This window comes from Megalops cyprinoides, chromosome 2 (genome assembly GCF_013368585.1).
Source record: "Megalops cyprinoides isolate fMegCyp1 chromosome 2, fMegCyp1.pri, whole genome shotgun sequence".
Taxonomy (NCBI): domain Eukaryota; kingdom Metazoa; phylum Chordata; class Actinopteri; order Elopiformes; family Megalopidae; genus Megalops; species Megalops cyprinoides.
Genome location: NC_050584.1, coordinates 37914300 through 37932488, shown reverse-complemented (window position 1 = coordinate 37932488; position 18189 = coordinate 37914300). Strand labels below are relative to the sequence as shown.

The 18189-nt window shown below is 44.4% G+C and overlaps 1 protein-coding gene across 13 annotated transcripts in view; it reads left to right on the top strand.

The window, feature by feature from the left end:
- Positions 1-18189, top strand: part of ptprsa (protein tyrosine phosphatase receptor type Sa) — a 175994-nt gene that overhangs the window by 48139 nt on the left and 109666 nt on the right. The gene's annotated exons all lie outside the window — the stretch shown is intronic.

The window sequence follows — 18189 nt, the reverse complement described above, 5'->3', positions numbered from 1 at the left end:
TGAGCATCCCAAACATCAAAGAATATTATTGATTTTTGTTGTTACAATTTGGTAAATATTGCACAAAACAGAAGTGAGTGTTTGGCAATGTGGTAGATCTCAAGGATGCTTTCTTTTTTGCACATTTAGACATTAAGTAGGTAGTTGGCAGGGGTCTGTCTTATTAATAAGATGGAATTTTCTTGAAAATTTGTGGAGTTGATCCCCCTGCTGTTTGTGAGTCAGCTGAGGATTTATCAAGGCTGTGGTTGTGGTTTTTGCTCTGTGATTCCATGGCAGCAGAGACCAGTGGCTTAGTCTGCATGTATGTGGGAATGCTGGCATGCACTTAATGCTGAAACAGTGAATGTGTATTGTGTTTGTCCCTGCATACAGCGCATACTGTGTGCGTGTGTGTGTGTTTCTATGCATGTGTGCATGTGTTCCTTTCTGTATGCATGCTGGCTGATTTAGCAGTAACGGGGTGGGGGGGGGGGGGGGGGGGGGTGAAGGTAGAAGGAGGACCGTAGAGCTCCCTATGCTCTACCCTCATTCCCTGACTAATGAAGAATGGTGCTGAGAGGCTGAGAGGTATGGGTTTCTCTGGAGGCCTCAGCCAGAGTACAGGGGTCCCACCACCAGTGTCCCATAGTTGCCACAGTATCAGAGGTGACAATGGCCCCTTCCTCTTTTGCTTGCTCTTTTATAAATGCTTGATATGAGGTGGGCCCTTCATACCCTGGAGAGTTTCTCAGGTTTCTGGTTCTCATAATCCCTCTGGTCAACATGCTTAACTGAAGTCATTTTTTGACAAGAAGTAACTTCATCTACTGTACCAGGTGTGAGTCGGTTTCAGATTGTAAAATAACAACCTGCACGATCTTTGTCAGGCTTGGAGTGGCTTGTTCTTGGGCTTGATGTTTAAAGCAGGATGGAGACTGATTTGAGAGACATGGTCACCAATACCTTGTGGACATTGAAGTATATGTGACATTTCACATGTTTGATGTCATAAAATAAATTTGATATGTATAATGTCTTACCAGTCCTTCTCATGTTGCATACCCCCTTGTAAAAACTTTTCAATAGGGTAATAACTAGCTGGGCTTTCACTATGGAGTGCAGAGAGATTTCCTGGTGGTATGATGGCAGCAGGGACACTGAGAGATTTTTAGCTCTGTCACAGAAAGGGATGGAGGGAGAGAGAAATAAGTGGAGAACAGCAGTGTATGGAAGAGAGGAATGAGGGAGGGTGAGAGGCCCCCATGTTTCAGCTTTGTTCTGGTCCAGGATGATTTGACTTTGTCATGTCACAGGCAGGTGCTACAAGGCACTGACAGCTTTTGGGACAGTGGAAGGATGTGTGGGGAGTAGGCAGAGCCATTTTCTCTCCTTCACTCATGAAAGATGAAAGCAAAAACAAGCAGCGTGGTGACTTTAATCCCTTTTACACTATACTTTCAGTTTCAGAATTTCACACACTACTTGCTAAAGTTGCCCACTTCTCCTTGTGTATCGTATGCCCATAGCAGCACATGGTGCACTTACAATCAGACAATGCAACACAACAGGAATAGGCTGACCTCACAGAGACTAGCTCATACAATTGTAATACATTAAAGCAGTGGCTTTTGCACTGTACTTACCATTCTCTTACAAAAACGTAGTTATTTCAGCCACTTAGTCGCAGGGTCATTTTTAAAGAGTGATGTACATTTTATTCTCCTCTCATTAACAGCTCTTGACTGAAGCAGCCCCATCAGATTGCTTTGAGAGGTTTCAATTTACAGAGGTTAACTGCTGTTTTTTGACATCAGTTGCTCTTCACTGTATGAGCACTGTTTGTAAAAACACTAAGTGAAATGATTTACCAAAACACTGATCAGTACCTTTTCATTGCAAAATTGAATTCATTACAGCAAAGCACTCTTAGATTAGGAGATAAATTCAAGTAGCTTTAAATCATCAGAAATCAAACATCAGATACCACTGTGCTGGAAGCTACAAGAGGATGCCAGCTCCAAAGGGTCATGCCAAGACTTTCCACAGAATAGGGGCTTCTGGTAGACTCTCATGAGCTGCACTGAGTGACTTTGCTAAGGTGAGAAAACCAAATTTTATATGAAGTAAAGATGTGAAGAAAAGAGCCCTGTCTCCACTCAAGCCTGCAAGACATGGTTTGGTTCAGGGGTAGATTTGCAAAATGAGAGAAAGGATACATGTTAGTCTGTATTCCACATAAGAAATTGTAAATTTAATTCAATTTTTAACGGATAAATGCCCTGTTAAGAGGAGCTTGTACAACTTTTTAGCTGGTATGCAACTTTAAATACTGTGAGACCGTGCATGTTGCTCCCTTAAGTTAACCTAGATGCTGTGTTAGTGGTCTTGTCAATGTCTGTACCCTTGCGGTTGCACAAATGGCAGGCAGTAGAGACCCTCCGGCTCTGCTCAGTGTTCTGCACAGCGGTCCCAGCCACTTCCCCTCACTCACACTTTTTGTGGCTCCGCTGTTGTTGTTTGCTCTCAGACTTCAGCAGCTGTGTTTACACTTGGACCACTGTCCGATTCAATCATTGGACGCAGGTTGCGAAACTCCCAGACTCACCGAGTCGGGGGGGTGGTTAGGACAGCTGGCCTCAAGTGCTACAGCTTCCGCCGAAGAGGCTCAGGCCCTGCAGTAGGCACTCAAGCCGGCCAGAATGGACAGTCCCAGGTTGAGCGCCGGGACTGTGTTCAGGCATGTGCATGAGATTTATTGTGTTCCTTTTTTTTTTTGCTGTGGAGGATTGAGGGGAACAGGGTGCTTTTTGCAAGACTGTGGTTGTCATCACTGTCTGTGCTCCGCTTCTGAACGTCTAAAAAAGAAAGGGTGTGGGATGGCGAATTCCTGCCGGATTGTTAGGAGTTTTCATCCCAGAGTCATAATGTTTTAATTTGCCAGCGCCCGGAGAGCGAGCTGTAAATTACAGTGTGCCTCTGCTGCGTAAACAGAACGCGTTTAGCATAATTGCACTGTTTGTGTAGCCCTCATCAAGGATAGGTATCGATTATCTCTCTCCTCTTTTTGTATTTTGCTTATTTTTAGTTCTTTATTCTGCTTTGAAATTTCTGCGTCATGCTCTGGTCTTTCTAGAGCTCCTTCTGTTTCTTGGATTCTGTTCAAATGGAAAACAGTGAAGCTGGGCTACAGCAACAGCAACAGTGCTCACATAAAAAGGCTTCAGACATGGCAGCTTCAGTGCATTTCCTTGTTCTTGAAAGTTTTGAGCACTTGAAAGCTACTCTCCTGGTTCACTGGCTTGTTGAGTTGGCTGGGAGTGACAGCTTTATTTGTGCACTGATGTACTGGGGGCCCTGTTTCTGGAATGTAACCCCCAGCTCTGAACAAGCACTAACATAGAATTAAACCGCAGCCCCATGGAGAGACAGTCATTGACCGGTCTCCAAACTGCACTTCACGACTTTCACGAACACACTTTTTATATGCACACATGCATATGCACATTCGCACATGCAGTAATTCTATGAGTTGCTATTTGGACAGTCCAGCACTAACTCACTGGCATTGACTGGACTGTAGAGAGGGTTGTGCACACACAGACTGACATGGTACGTGATGCAGTGCAATAGTGATGGTCTTGCACTTGAATTTGCTGCCTTGCTAATTTGCTATCTCAGTGGATGATGCTGTTTAGACTCATCATTCTGTCATTCATGCAAGTTTCATACTTCACTAAACAGGGGTTGAGGGAACTTCTTTTTTCTGATACTGGATATATATGCTCTACCTGAGTGTTTGTGGATGGGGTCCAAATGATCTGTTAAAATATTATTATCCTAGTGAATAATCCAATATCGTTGCTCTTTAATGAACAGAAGACAACACAAATCCCCATTCTGGTCATTTTCAGCTAAGCATTTTTGGGAAATGTTTACAGTTTCCATCTTCCTTCTGTTGCCAAGAGGCAGCCATAAGCTCTCTGTTGTCCTCCTCATGAACAGAAGAAGATGGCAGACGGAGAGATGTTTTGTTCTCAGTATTGATCTGATAATAATGAATGAATGTAGGAGTAAAGTGAGCTGCTGTTTCTTAATCATCTTCCACTGAGCATCCTGTGGATATCTCAAGCAGCATCTGCGCCCACGGCACTCTGCGGTAGACAGTCAGGATTTCCACTCCATGCAAAGAGAGAAGAATGTTGTAGCTAAAATCTTTGTGACCGATCTGCAGTTTTTCCACTTTCTACTTTTTTTTTTGTTGGCTTGCGGCCACCCTCCCTGCAGCATCATTGTCTCATTTTTTAAGATGCCCCTCTGCCGCAGCCCTCTGACCCATGGGGTGAAGAGCGCTGGGTCCACATAAACGGACGCTGAAGCTCATGCATTTTTCATGCGGGGAGACCTTTGCGCCGTGCAGGCTGAAAGGAGCCTGCTCGGCTCCGGCGCTGGTGCTCCGTCAAGGCCCCCCGGGCACAGCGAGCCTCCTGACAATGCAGCCAGCGCAGATCGGCGGGGCCACGGAACCCCCGCACAGGAGACATGAAGCAGCGCACGTCCAGCCAATTATCCATACTGCACAGATTACAATTAATCACATCCTGATTACAGTGGTTGATCAGGGGGTGGGGGGAGGGGATCTCACCAAAGCTCCTGCGTGTACATTTGTTGTTATCTCAGTGTGCGTTCACCATGTCTGCTTGCTGTGAGGGTTATCTGAATTAGTTACTGGACTATGTGTTTTGCCATTTGCTGCAGTCACTGGCTGTAGGCTTCCTTTGCCTTTCTCAGCTTGGAGTCGAATGGTTTTAATCAGCTCGCAGACCTGACTATTTGCTGTCTGTCTCCCTCACCCTGCTACTCATTGCTCTCTAGGGCCTCATTGGGGCATCCCAGTCTCAGGAGCTATTACAGTCCTGCTACTAGCATCACCTCTGCCCTGGCCTATAAATACACCATGCCTCTCTTCCTGGAAGCCTGGAGTTAGCCTGATGCTCCTTTCTACTCTCCTGTACTTTGCAAACGAATGACAGGCGGGAAGTCATTCGGCCCAGGGTGTCTTCCGGAATGCACGGCACGTGGTGAGGAGATGCCTCTGTGTGCGTGTGTGTGTGTGTGTGTGTGTGTGTGTGCTGGAGGCTTGCGGACACCCACAGATGTAGGATGGGAGGCTGGCTGGGGTGGCCAAGACTGCAGCAAGAGTATGAGGAGGAAAAAGGCAGTTGGGATAGGTTTTCTGGCAGTGTCCCTGTGGAGCAGACAGGTACAGGTCTTCACTGTTCTCCTCACAACTGAAGAGACACAGTAGTACATATCCACTTGGGCCCAGATTCTGTTGTATACTTGAGTGGAGAGTTTAAGAAAGCATTACACTGTGTTGCAGTTTTTTTGCTGCAGTAATTTTTTAATCACTTTTAGTTACTGTCAAACTCACGATACTACATTTCAAAAAAAGGTAACACCAGCTTAGACTTGTTTTTCAAAGCTGAAGGAAGAGCACATTGCGATTAAAATGAACTTGGGCCTGTGTGTCAGCGGTCTCTCCATCTCAGACTGGTTCCCTGGTCCTTCGGTGTGAAATCACTGTTCCCCACATGACATGGATTAAATATGGAAATGAATAGTGAGTCATTTTACTCCACTGGTAAGAAGGATATAAAACGATTAACGCCACCTTTGCCCGCTGCTTAAAGCATCTCTCTCACTGGGGTCTTTAAACATTTGCAAATAGTATGTAAAATAATGCAGGGACCCTTTTTTCTCTTATCGGCTCAGTGTCAACCTAAGTTCTCCACAGCGCGGGAGTTAAAAGAGTTTTCTCAAATCTATTTTTAGAAGGAGCCTTTGGTGATGATCAAAGAGAATTGCAGGAACAGGAAGAATTTAGGTTTTTGAAAACCCCTTCATTTGTGTCCATGTGTTTTGAATCTGGCAGACTTGCTTGCCTATTGTCTTTATGATATGGTCCCAGCCGAAGTTTCGTTCTAAAATCCATTTTTTGGGAATCCCCAAAATTACAAATCCACAGGACAGAGGAGTGCCATTTCCTTCTGACACAAATATTGTCCTTTGGAGTTCTGAACACTGCAGGGTTTACCCAGTCATATGACAGAACTCCTTCTGTATTCATGTGAATCACTTGCATTTGTTGCCTAGATCCAGGTGGAACTGTCTGTAGTAACAGGAGGTGCAATGGGATTTTAGAACTGTGTGAGTCATGTGTGTGCAGAGGCATGGTGAGGTGCCCATACAGTCATAAAATCAGCTCACACATACAGTATGCAGCCCTACTCCAGGCCTTGTTTTAGACCTGTGTTTCCCACTTTATTGTAACAGGTTGTAAGCCTCCACATTTTTATGTATTCATTTTGTTTTTATCAATCAATTGTGTGTTGATCCCTTGGGGAGCCAGTCACTATCTACCACTGTCTGCACTGAATTTGAAGCGAGGTATTTGACTTGCAAATGCATGCAAGCATAAGTGACTCGTACCACGTGTGAAATAGGAAGGGGATTCATCTCTGAGCCCGCGATGGAAGATTATTTGGGAAGCCCTCTTTTCGTGTACTGTTACAAGTGTGTGTGTTTGTGTTTGTGTGTGTGTGTGTGTGTGTGTGTGGTGGGAGGCAGGGGGGTTATTCTGCTTGCAAAGAGAAATGCAAGGACCATGTCGCTGCATCCGCCCAGGTCAGAATTAATGGAAAGACTGAAAGACTTGCTGTTCATGGTACAGTGGCCGTTACAGTGCCTTCAACAGCGGGTTTAATTGCTTTCAGCGCTAGAGTCGTTTAGTTAAAGCACGGTCACTGACAGGGAACATCCCAATAAATTCAACCCGGGCTTCCAGAAGCGCCTATGGTGAATTGTCAGGAGAAGCCTGCCTGGGCTAATGGCATCACAAATCTCCCAACATCCTGCTTTGTCACAAGCTATCTGCCTGCAATAAAGGGAAGCAAGACGGCAGGGTGCTATTAGCCTCCAGAGAGCGGGCATTATCAGGCGCACACTTCTGTAAACAGCAGTCTCCCCACGCAGAGGACGGGAGGCTTGCAGCTGGCATGGGGGTCTGAATCTAGATTGGCTTTAAAACCTTGGGATCAGGGCTTTCCTGAGATCCGGCGACGTGCCCCCAGCACGTGCATCACATTCCCATGAGGAGTACGTGAAGTGAAAAAAAAATGCATTCGGGTGAGGGGAAAGGGTCAATAGTCAGTAGAATGTGTGTGTTTCTAATGGCTGAAGTCCAAGCTGTCAGCGCACATCTGTTGCAAATGTGCAAGCATGCAGATATACACTGTAATTAATCTACCCCCAGTTCTGGAAGCTCTTCCTATATGTTAACCTGCTTTTTAAAGGTTAATGTAAGCGTTGTCGCCAAGGTTAATTAGCTCCACCTCGCTTGGTGGGATAAGAGGCTGTTTAATACATGTGTGTTGCCTGCTGTTGGGAAAATTCTGCTGTAGATTTAATTCCTGTGCTTGTGTTGATGTGTTTGAGACCGCTCAGCCCCTGTCATTGTCTGCGCTTATCTCTTTAGCTGTTGCGGGGGGCTCTCCTCACAGTAAGATGTGTGCAAATTGCATTGAAACGCTGACGGCGTGACACGTTAAACCTTTACGTGGCCACGTAATTTTGGCTGAGAAATCGGATGACAGGTGTAGTTTATTCATAATATGCTTCTCTGTCGTTTTCCACGTCAACATTCGTCTTCCCTACCTCATCCATCTCATTGTGTGCAGGTGGAAGCATTCGCTGGTACGGATAGTGCACACCCAGCATATCCACACACGCTTGTTAAAGTGTCCTTCGATAAGCGCCGTAATTTATTCTTACTGGGGCTGGAATGCCATGGAGGGGAAAGAGTCTGAGGCAGTGGAGCTGGTTAGAGACTTCTGGGCTGACTAATTGGTCTGTGGTGGAGGGAGTGGGTAGAGGGAGGAGGGGGTGGTACTAGGTAGTGTATGTGTGTTTTTGTTTGTGTTTGTGTTTGTGTGTGTGTTTGTTTGTGTGTGTGTTTGTGTTTGTGTGTTAGGGTGGGAGTGTGTGTTAGGGTGGGAGTGCAGGCTGAGCAGGGCTTGTTTACTCTGCGACAGCAGAGTGACAGCAGAGTGAGAGATGGGTGAAGAGGGAGAGAAAGTGAGAGATGAGGAGGGTGGTAGAGTAAAAGTGACAGACAATGGGGCAGTGTTATGAGCCCAAGTACATTGGGCCCTGGAGTGGCACAGCTGGTTCCTATTTCCATGGGGGTATAGAGAGACCGCAGCCAGCTGTACAACCCCCTCCCTCCTTAAACCCAGGGTCTGTGCGCCTCCACACCCGGACAGAGTGTATGAGTGTGTGAGAGTGGCGAGTGGCGAGGAAATTCCTCCTCTTGGGTCCAAATCACAGCTTTTTATTTTGGAAGAAGCCCAAATTGAATCCAGTGTGGTGGAGTAGTTCAAGCAGAACTGGTAGCGATAAGCGTGTGTAACACTACCGTGAAGCATGCTGTCCCCCTAACCCTGATACTCTGCTACCTCATGGGACACCACCAGACGCTCTGAATGGAACTTTGTATAATTCAGGAAAGGCCCGTCTTCCTTAAGCTCTGAAGAGCAGTGGTATTTTGGGGCCAACTGCAAAACTGCATTGCGCGGTCATTCCACCACTGCATGATGCACACCCCAGCATCATATGTCTTTTACAGGAGTGTTCCTGCTGCTGCCATATCTGCTGTGTGTGTATGTGTGTGTGTGTGTGTTTGTGTTAGGTGTGGATATTTCATAACATTATCCCCTTTGGTGAAAAAAAGGCATTTCAGGTGGATTTCAGAGAGGGATTTTCACAGCTTTGTTGCATGGTGACAGCCTTTGTGTGCCTGCATCCTATTCAAAGGAGATACGCAGGCAGCTAGAGGAGCCTTTAAATGCTGTAACACCTTTTGCATCACATTTGCGCATTCACATGTGACCTTTTCGAGTTCACACTGAGGGATCCAGGAGACAGTCCTTTTAATTTACATAAACAACCCATTGAAAATAGATGTTGTTGTGCCATTTAGGTTTCGGGATTACATGCAGAAAGCGAGGAAGTTCTGCACCCACCTCTTCTCAGTTTTAAAGGAGTTGCCCTTTGTTTTCCCTTCCCCACAGCAGCTGCCAGAGTTTTTCTTTTTTTATGAGTTTCAGCAAATGCTTGTGCGCTGTGTTCCCAGCTCAATAGACCAACATGTGAGAAGTGACAAGGGGACCGTGCAATTAATTAGCCCGGGCTATTGGCGCCATTGTCACCTCCTAGTGATTATTTCTCTCTCTAACTCACTCTTTTCTCCATCTCTCTTTTCCTTTACCACTGAAGTGACGCCTGCCATTTGAAGTTGCACAGGCAGGAATCCTTTCCTCTGTAAGTCTGGCCAGTGGCAAAGCTTGACAAGTGTCAATTCCATGCCCCTTAAGGTGTGTGTGTGTTTTTAATTGCCTTGGATACAGCGCAGGCTGCAAAGCCCAAGCGCTTGGTCCCTGAGGCCTTGTTACCGTTCACACAACACACACTCAGGCACTCTCTCTCTCTTTCACAGGACCACCCGTTTAGGCACGGTCTTGTCCAATCAGCGTTTTTATCATGACTTTTGCAGATGATGGGTGGAGTTGCAAAACACCTGCCGCTGTGCATTTTGTCTGTGTCGTGAATGTAAACATGTGTCTGTCCCAGCGATCATTTCTTTGGCAGTGAGATGTCCTGATGCTCACTGGCCTTGGTTTGTGAAAATCTTTTCTGCTCCCAGGTAGGGCTGTGCGATATGATGATACATATTGTGTGACGATAGAAAAACGTCTATCGTTTCATATTATGCTCTATCGTTTATTTTGTTGTGTCACAAATCACACACTTTACGGCAATATTTTTTGTCATTTGGACGACGCTTTGCGTTCTCCCACACTGCACAGATACAGGCAGGGAAGTGAACGTGACACAGAACTATAGTTGAAAAGTGTTTTCTATTTACTTTTTTATATTTTATACATTAATATTTTATATTTTGTTACATGCTTAACCATTTCGCACATAACTTATTTTTATGCTATTTAGCGTGCGTGTTACCTTAAATGGTTAGTTATGTTTTCATTAGCGTTATTATATCACACAGCCCTACTCCCAGGTTAGTTTGGCTTTCATCACTGAAATGGGGATGTGAAGCCTTGTGAAGACACGGGAATTGAGACAAAGTGTCCAGTTTTGCTTGGTTAGGGCCTCAGAGTCCAGGTGGAGAGGGGCATGCTGCTGCTGAGAAAGGCAGTGCAGAAGAGCGTAGGACTGAGCGCTTTGTCTCTCCCCACACAGACTACTGGTCTAAAAATAAGAGAGCCAGTAAAATTCCGGAGTTCAGCGCAGGGAAGGGGAGCACCCCAAGAGCTATATTATTATCTTTCGCTCCTGTTGCCATTGCTGTCAGGACCTACACTGGGAAGAAAATACCTCTGTCACAACTAGGCAGGCTAAGGCTGTTTCTGCAGTTTACCTGCCTGCTTCCATGCAGCGTAGGAATGCGCAGTTTTCTCAAGCGTAGTATGATCTTCACAATGTGTACACACACACAGAGCAGTAAATCAGGCACGCATGTACACACACACACACACACACACAAACACACACTCATTCACAAACAAACACACTGTGATATATTCTTACACATACGAAGTATGCGCAACTGTGTGCATTCATACATGTGTATACACACACACACACACACACACACACACACTCTCTCTCTCCTGTCACAGAGAGAGTGTCCCTGCCTCCGGAGCAGAGTCGCAGAAATGGCAGGGCTTCGCTGAGCCATATGGAACAGGCTGCATCTTGCTGAGCGATCCTGACGACAGCTGAACAGCTTGGGCTGCACTGGAGCGGCAGCCCACACTTATTTAACCACACGGTTTTTTTTTTTTTTTTTTTTTTTACATATATAAAAAAACCCAGCCTCTACGCTGCAAGGATTCTCACAAACAAAGGGTGGAGATGAAACGCTCATGTGTCTACGCTGTGGGACTCCTGTGTTCTGCGAGCCAGCACACCTCAGTGTGGCAAAGGCTGAATTCTTTTAGCTGGCAGTCACATTCAGATGGTCGGAAATGATGCCAGTCCTAGTGCGTTTGAGACAGTCTGAAGACATTATGGTTCAGAAACTGTAATTAAGGCTTGGAGCTCACCCTGCATGAGTGTTAGAGCTGGAGAGAGATTTGGCTTTTTTCTTAGAAGAGTCAACCAGTAGAAATGGCTAAATGGCAATAGTTCCCGGCACACCTCAGACCCAGTCTACCCTGCTGGTATCTGTTTTGAAGGACTGTGATGTGCCAAAAATGCTTGCTGAAAAATAGCTTGCCTGTATTATCATATGCGTGAGACACAGCCTTGCTCTCCACTTATTTCAGATGGCCTCCACTGTGCCCTCACTGCATACTGCGCCTGCCAAACATCAGGTGGTCTGCAAAACAGGCATGGGCTCCGAGTGGTTTTAATGGATGGTATTCAAATTCTTAAAAGTGATTTTGATTAAGTCTGCCCACACAGTTTCATTCACAATCAGCAGGCATGGTCCAGACCAGGGGATTTGCTTCAGCAACAAAGAGAGGAAAGCCTGGACCAGAGGAAATGAGACACTTGAGAGTGGAGTGTGGGTGTAGTATATGGTACCGACTTCTGTTCCACTGTGTATTTTTATGGCAGCCTAATAATGGAAAATCACCTCTGTTCATTTTGTTCAGGCAATGAACATTGATCAGCAGGGGGTAATTGCAAAAATAGCATGCCGGTAGTTAAAATTATGATTTACTTACACAATTTTGTAGATTTCGTACTACTTCAAAATTAGCAAAATTGTTTGGCTGTAAATATTCTCACAATACAGTATTGACACATATGAGTGTATCATCAGCGAAAGGCCTACCTGTGAATTTTCTGGGCCAACACCAGTATTTGCCCAGTGATATCTCCTGATTCCAACATAGATATTTTAGGAAGCAGACAGTGCTAACATTAGAATTTGCAGATTGTTTTTTGTTTTTTTTGTTTTTGTTGAAAAAAAAAAAAACATCCATATGGCTGACAGGCTCCAAGATGTACAATCACGTTGTACTGTTGCTAAATTTACCTTGTAGCTTCACTGCATTCAGTTTTTATGAACATATGGTGTAGTTATGTTTGAGTCACACTTTATATAGTGCTTCACAACAGCAGTCTGTAATATAAATCATATCGTTGACTGACACCACGTTGTAACCCTTTGATCTGATGTGTAGCTAAAATACAGATACAGCCACCAGTTCACTGGCCTCCTTTCTTGGGTATTTGAAAAACATTTAAGGAAAAATTGCAAGCTCATATTGCTCTGTGTTTTGTACTAGTACAAATCAGGAAATGCACAACAGTCAAGCCTAGTGAAAAAAGAACTGCAACTACAGTATTATGCCCATAGCATCTGTTAAGGCTCAACAGCATGTGCAACAAATAATGCAGACAATAAGTCAGGTGATTCATAAGAGGAATAAATTTATGCAAATACTCAAAAAAGGCATTGGACAAGTTGGATAGAGGGCTGGGCGATTAATCAAATTTTATTTTCAATTACGATTTTGGCTTCCAACAATTATGAAAACGATGATAATCGAGGTAAAACGATTATTGCTCCACATTATTTATTGAAATGTATATATATGTATATATATATTATTTATTATTTATTTTATCAAATTTTTTTTTTTACATTTTTTTTTTTGTTTGTTAACCCTTTCACATGTAACTTATTTTTATGCTATGTAGCGTGCATGTTACGTTACGTGGTTCATTATGTTTTCATTAGTGTTATTAAGCTTCTTATAGTTTTCAGTTAGCATTTGCTATATTTTGTAATGTTAAATCGCTGTTTCCTCAAAGCTAAAATTAGCTATAATTTTTCCAATCTAGTGTTATAATCGCACCGGTTTTAGCATAACCGCTAAACAGTTTTTTTGAAAAGTTCAATAAATGCACAATGTTTCCAAAGTCAATGAGTAATCATAATAAATAATCATGATCTCAGTATTGACCAAAATAATCGTGATTATGATTTTTGCCATAATCGAGCAGCCCTAGTTGGAAGAGAATGGATATGGGGGGGGGGTTTAACTTTATTAATACAGGGTACAGAACACTATTTAAATGGACCAGCCAGGTGTGTTGGGAAAGTGGTGTGGGAGTCTGGAGTGTGGTCTCTGAAGCTGTGTCAGGTCACAGGCAAGGACTCAGGCGCGGACCACGAGAACTCCAGAATCCAGGCGTTTATAAACAGACTCGAAGAACAAACAGGCAGTCCAAAACAGGCAGGGTCAAAATACCAGGAAGGCAGTCCAAACACAGTCAGGAATCAAAGCCGGGGACAGGCAGGGTCAAACCAGGTAGCAAGGAAGATAAGGTGAACAGGGCAGGACAGCAGGCAGGAGCAAGGTCAAAGAGCAGGCAGGGTCAATTCGGGGAACAGCAATCAGGCAGATAAACACGGCGGGAACGAGACAGGTAAAGGCACACTGCAACGAACTGGCAACAAGACAGAGACAAGCAGGGTAGATATAGGGCTGGGCTGATGAGGAGATGGGAAGCAGGTGTGTAAGCAGGCAGGAGGGGATGATTGGGTGGGCGGAGACAGGGCGGAGAGTGGGGCAGGGCTAGAACACAAGGAAAACAAAAGCACATGGACAGGGAAAAACAAAACACAATAGCTAGGGGGCGGGAGCACTGACAAGCTGTTGTTAGACCTGCTTGATATATCTTCTTTTGAGGCAAGGCATGAGAGAGAAAGGAGTCATTATGTAAACAAACGTGAAGGTGTGTCAGTCATGGAAGATCATCAGTGGTTGGCAGAAGATTGAATACTTGGACCAAGAATGTGGATGTCTCTAGATGTTCAGACGAAATGCGTGTAGGTACCTCTTGAATCTGGAACTGTAGTTTGTGCAGACTGCACTGGAGATGAACCCTTCTTGCTAATGCCTATGACGCCTTGTTTTATGCCTTATGCTCTATGACTGAGTTTAATGAAGTCTGGATTTTTTGATGATATGAAGATTTTGTTCCAGATCGAACCACTGGTTGGCTTTACACCAAATCTCAGTAACTCCTTACACTCCCCGTTTCTCTATGTTCAGTGCTTGTCAAACTTCTGCATGTGGTGTATGCCACTGAAGCAGGAGTGAGGGCTGGTGCAGCCAGCCATGGTGTGGGAGGTGAGAGGAACATTCAGAGCATAGAAGGAGGATATTAATGGTAGAGAAAAACAGAATTTGGGGAGGGGTAGCAGAGGATGGGGCTCTTTCAGATGCTGGAATGTGAAGAGATCACAGCATCAAAAATGACCTGCAGTTTCTGAAGGCCTTTTTCTTATCTGAATATTTGAAAACTCAATTAATTCTGTTCCCCAGATGCTTGTAGTTGCACAGCGTGGGGCTTTCTGACAGAGGGACATATCTGCTCCTGTATTACTTTTTATTATTCCAGATATGTAAGAACCTGAAGAGGAAGCTGGACGAGACAGGTGTGCTTTATGTAACACTGTCTCTTACACCTGGACATATTTGTTATTTGTTTGAACATTAAAAGCCCACTGGCTGTGTAAGCGACCAGCGAGTGCCGGTCTCTGAGATGAGCTTTTGCAAGAAGCGCTTGCGCTCAGCTGGGAGCACACGTCAGAGTGCCTTAGAGATCAGGAGGCAGAGGCCTCATCTATTCATGTGCATTATAGTTTTGCTCCAAGGAACATTGACAATCACTCTTTCACAGCAGAAATGCTGGCTTCACAGTGAGCACCCAAAGTGGGAAAACTCTGAGATTGTGTTTATATAAGATGTGGAATTCAGAACCAGCTCTGTTTCATTAATATGTACAAACAGAACAGACTGAAGAATAAAACACTGGACAGAGATAAATTGTAGCTGGATGTTTCTTACCAGCAGTGTTGTTTCTTAAACACTGGAATGGACAATATTAGCTTGTTGCACATTTCCCCCCCTCCCTGCACACCTAGGGTGTGCTTCCCAAAAATAAAGAGGCAGCCAAGAAGGAATGCCATGTTGTAAAAGTGCTTTAAAGAGCATTACCAGCTGCTTGACCTTTCAACTCTGACCGTTCCTGAAGTCTCCTGGTTGGTGTGTGAGTGGGGTGACTGTAGAGGCTGTAGAAAAGAAGCAAAGGGGAGAGAGTCAGATTGGGCCCTGACTCATTATGGTGTGTGCCTGTGCTGATGTTGATGTCCAGCAATGAGGAACACTGACGGGTTTGTGGGCTGCCCACATGGCGACTGGCCGCAACAATAACCTTGTGTTTGGTCCTCTGCAGAGGCCATTTGCAACTGCCCTTTATCAAGGGGGTGGCGTGAGAGGGGACAACATGGCCTGTGTTTTCTGGGCTCTTTTGTGGCTCTGGGGAATACAAGTGCATCAGACTATGCCACTACCTCACCACCCCCAGCTTCGAATGAATTGCCCCTCTTGGCACTGCCTGTCCTTTCTCATGTCACGTGACCACTGGGGCTCCACCCCCCTCTGCTCTCACATTCCAGAAGTGTCAGGAACTTTTGATGTGGAGAGCCACTGGATCACCACTTGTTCTGGCACAAATGTATGGAACACATAATTAGTGATTACCTTTTTCACAGGCTGTGGGCATTCTTCCTACTTGCTTTTTTATAATACACTATTTGTAAAAGTAAGCAGGTGTCCCTTTTTTCAGAGGTTAGGAGAGGGAAAGGTGACAGACATGAATATGAGACACTGAACTACACCTTGCCATCTGTTACTCTTATTTACTGCTCTCCTATGATATAGAGCCCAGAGCCCCAGTCAATCTAAGCATGGACACTTCATGTGCTAACCATGTTTGATTAGGTAAAGGCAGGACTTTGTAAAATTCCCAACAGTAAATAACCAAGTGCTGTTTTGTGTTTCTGTTGTAGTAGCCTAAACAGGTTAGAAACAGAATAGAGAGTAAGAGACTATCCAGCATCCAGTTTTCTCCATTCAGCTACCCTTCTGCCCATTAAAATACGTCTTTTGGGCTACAATGTTCCAGCTGGTGACTTAGAGACTCCTGAAAAAATACAGTACAGTACAATACAATACAACTTCAAAAATACAGAAACAACTTTTCTTGTTTCTGGTTTGTTCTTCTTAAATAATGAGTGTATGAATAGGCAAAAAGAAAGAAATTTCCCTTCCATGGCTTTCCTCAGCTTCAAAACAAATGTTGATGTCAGTTTGACAACAACATCTTACCAACTTCTTACCAAGGTTTTTTCCCCGGTTCTTCTCTCCCATTCAGATGCATACGAGTGGCCTTGACACAGACACAGACACATGGCGTGATATATGCACATGACTCTCTTTCTCCTGTGACCCACTCACACCTTGTGTAGCATAGATAGAACTGATGGATAGAATGTTAATGAAATTCTCCCTGCTCTGCTGTCAGTTCTGGTGACTGGCACCGTGATTGTCTCAGTTTCAAAGGAGCAATCTCGTCCTGGTGCCGGCCCGCACAGGCATGTTAAGTGGACAGGTTGCCGGCTATAACCAGAATTTAAGTCTGAATTTTTTATTGTTGTTAAAATCCTCCATATTTGAATGTCAGATTTATTTTTTGACGTTCTAGTTTCAGATATTACAATATGTATCCAATTTTACTCTAAGTCCTCTGTGACTCTGCTGGGATTTCTGTTCATCATTTTGTTCTTCCTTGACTCCTGTTTATAAGCTGGAGCAAACATTATGTTCCATCATATCTCAAAACCAAGCAAGCTGTGTAATTCTGTAGTTGGTCATTAGTTTGAGTCACACCGATGTGTAGTTTCTTGGCGAGAAGCCAGACATTGACGTCATTATACCGTCAAGGACTAAAGCATTTCGCCCCCCCATCGTCCCTGACAGATTCGTAATTAAATGAAGCGCATCCATAATGTATCCTCCCTGCTCTGAGTCACAGACGGACCGGCAGGCAGGTGATGTTGTCAAAGGTTGCCTGTGACCTCTGTGCTCGCATTGCCAGCATGGCGAACAAAACTGCGTTACTCAATGCCAGCCCCTCCCCGTGAGTACAGTGCAAATCTGCAGGAAATGTCCCTTCCTTAATGAAAAATACGACACACAATTCTGTTAATTTCATTCTGTGGTTTAGTCACCCAAAGTCACCTAGTTTGACATTACTTGCCACTGCCAGTATGGTATATTCAAAGGCCCACTCCTCATTTTTATGCACATCATGGCATAGACCTCTGCATTTAGAGGAATTTACTTCTAATCAGACAACCAATTAATACCACATCTAGACATAAACAAACCAAGAGCTCCCCAACAAAAAAATATTAATGGTGCTGTATTGTATGTCCAGGTTATCATGTGAGTTTGAGGTGCATGTATCCCTGGAGTCCAATGTAACAGATTTAAGCAGTGACACTACTAGTGATCTCTACTGCCTGACTGTACACCAGTTGAAGGAATTTTGAGAGAGGGACCTGGTACAGTTGGCGTGTCAATAATCTGTGTAACCTTCAGTAAAATGAATGAGTTGGTACAGCTTCACGAAGATTGCAAGTGGGTGTGGTCCTATGCCAACCATAGGCACATGTATGACTTGTTATTCCACTGCCGTTGATTCCTTCTTTCTGGTGGACGCTGGTCCCAGTGGCACTGTTATTTGCAAGCTGACACAGAGATTGTTTGTTGTTCATTTACTGTGTGGTAATTACATGTTTTAAGTAAGCCTCAACAGTTTATCTCACAATAGGGCTTTCCCATGTTTGTGCCAAACATGATGATTTCTGTAATGCATGTCTTGGTCTTATTTTTCTAAATGCTGTTTTTAAATCAGAGCTTTTTTCTGCAGATTTACAAGTGTTAATCACCCGATTAAGACCCTCTTTGAGTGCAGGTTTACCGAGAGATGGAAAGAGCAAGAAGAAGGGGAATGAGTCTGAATAATAGGCATCCAGACTCTTGCATTTACATAATGTTCCTGCAGATAAATGCAAATTCATGCGATTCTCCTCCAGAGATCTGCAATGCAAGCTTACTTTTGTAAGTATGCATATATGAGAGGGAGCAGGAGAAAGAAAGAGAATGAAAAAAAAACATGAAAAAATATTGCTGGCAAGCCTGACGGTATTTTTGGCTGAACTTTCTTTCTCCCTTCTTCCTGTTCTTACTTTGGAGT